Genomic DNA, 278 nt, shown 5'->3' with positions numbered 1-278 from the left:
CATAAACACTGCATCCACTGAAACCTCCTACACACAAACCCTAAACCCTAAACCCTAAACCCTAAACCCTTAAACAACCCACAAACACTGCATCCACTGAAACCTCCTGACGCGCAAACCCTAAACCCTAAACCCTAAACCCTAAACCCTTAAACAACGCACAAACACTGCATCCACTGAAAACTCCTGACGCGCAAACCCTAAACCCTAAACCCTAAACCCTAAACCCTCAAAAATAAACCCTGAAAAAAACTAGAGAAAATAGGTATTAGATAATC

Source organism: Eimeria mitis, genomic scaffold (assembly GCF_000499745.2).
Source record: "Eimeria mitis Houghton genomic scaffold, Emh_scaff8010, whole genome shotgun sequence".
NCBI lineage: Eukaryota > Apicomplexa > Conoidasida > Eucoccidiorida > Eimeriidae > Eimeria > Eimeria mitis.
This window is presented reverse-complemented; position numbering follows the sequence as displayed.